Raw genomic sequence first — 1,262 nt, 5'->3', positions numbered from 1 at the left:
ACATTGTAGCTTTGATAAAAATCAAGAGAATTGTCAAGTTATGCAATTTAATAAAATCGCCCAGTAGCTATTCTAAATTATCGATACAAATATTTACAAAATGCCCAAAAGGTGGCTTTATATCAATTATTAAATATCTCCGAAAATGAATTTGTAGTTTACAATATTTGTTTACTTATGATAAGAAATCTCACTCAGCGTTAATCTCATTGTAATTTAAAAGACAGGATAATAAATCTGTCCAAACAACAAATAAACTTATACTGTGATTGGTTGTCATCCAACTATTCAGACAGTGCCAAACCAGTATAAAGATTATAAAAGGACAGACAGTCATACTATGCCCAGTAATAGCAGTGTAACTTCAGTCATGACTAAAATACCGTATAACAAGAGTATAGGTTCAACGTTTCGCTTGGTGGAGAAAAACGGTTGCAACACTCCATGTTACTGTGTCAGCTGCAAACAAGACTCTGAAGAGTGTACACGCAATTGGTAATGTTATTAACAGAAGTGGTCATTTAGTAAACAAAATCTCCAAAAGCGTTATAAAATATCTCAGGATATGTTCTTTGCCAGATCTTGTTGTAGATGTGAATGTTACCTCGAGAACAGTACGACACTCATTAGCATGAAGAGGCCTCAGTGGACTTGTAGCTGTTTAAAAATAGTTGCCGAGAAGAAGTAGCCAAACATGAGATTGAAATGGGCATTGGAATAACAAAAGCTGGAGACATGTGCTCCTTACAGATGGATCCAAGCTCGAATTTTTCTGTAACAATCAGCTACAGATAATATAATAGTTGCTGAAAAGACCAGTATCACAATCAACATACAATTTCTACAGCAAAGCATGGTTGGTGCTGCGTATCAGTTATCAGTGTAGCTGATCTACACAAAATGATGGCACCTTGACTGCTGACAAGCATATTTTCTTCTAATCTATTAAGCCATCCCCTACGGAACACAAGGGGTGAAATTAAGGGGTGAAACACCTACTGTGGTGAAACAACACCTCGATGGTAAGAAGGCAGATGGAACACTCACAACCACGAATTGGTTTGCATAAAGTCCCGATGTAAACATTCTCGGAAATGTAAAAACTGAGAATGTCAAACCCGGTTTCTAGCATTGTAAGTCCGCAGACATACCGCTGTGCCATGGGGGGCGTTACTGAAGAACTTGTCTGAATTGCAGGGTGTAAAACAGACTATTATGAACAATATGCTATAATCATACACTGATAAAATGTATTGCAGCAT

Source organism: Limulus polyphemus, unplaced genomic scaffold, assembly GCF_000517525.1.
Source record: "Limulus polyphemus unplaced genomic scaffold, Limulus_polyphemus-2.1.2 Scaffold7288, whole genome shotgun sequence".
Taxonomy (NCBI): domain Eukaryota; kingdom Metazoa; phylum Arthropoda; class Merostomata; order Xiphosura; family Limulidae; genus Limulus; species Limulus polyphemus.
Note: the sequence above shows the minus strand (reverse complement) of the source record.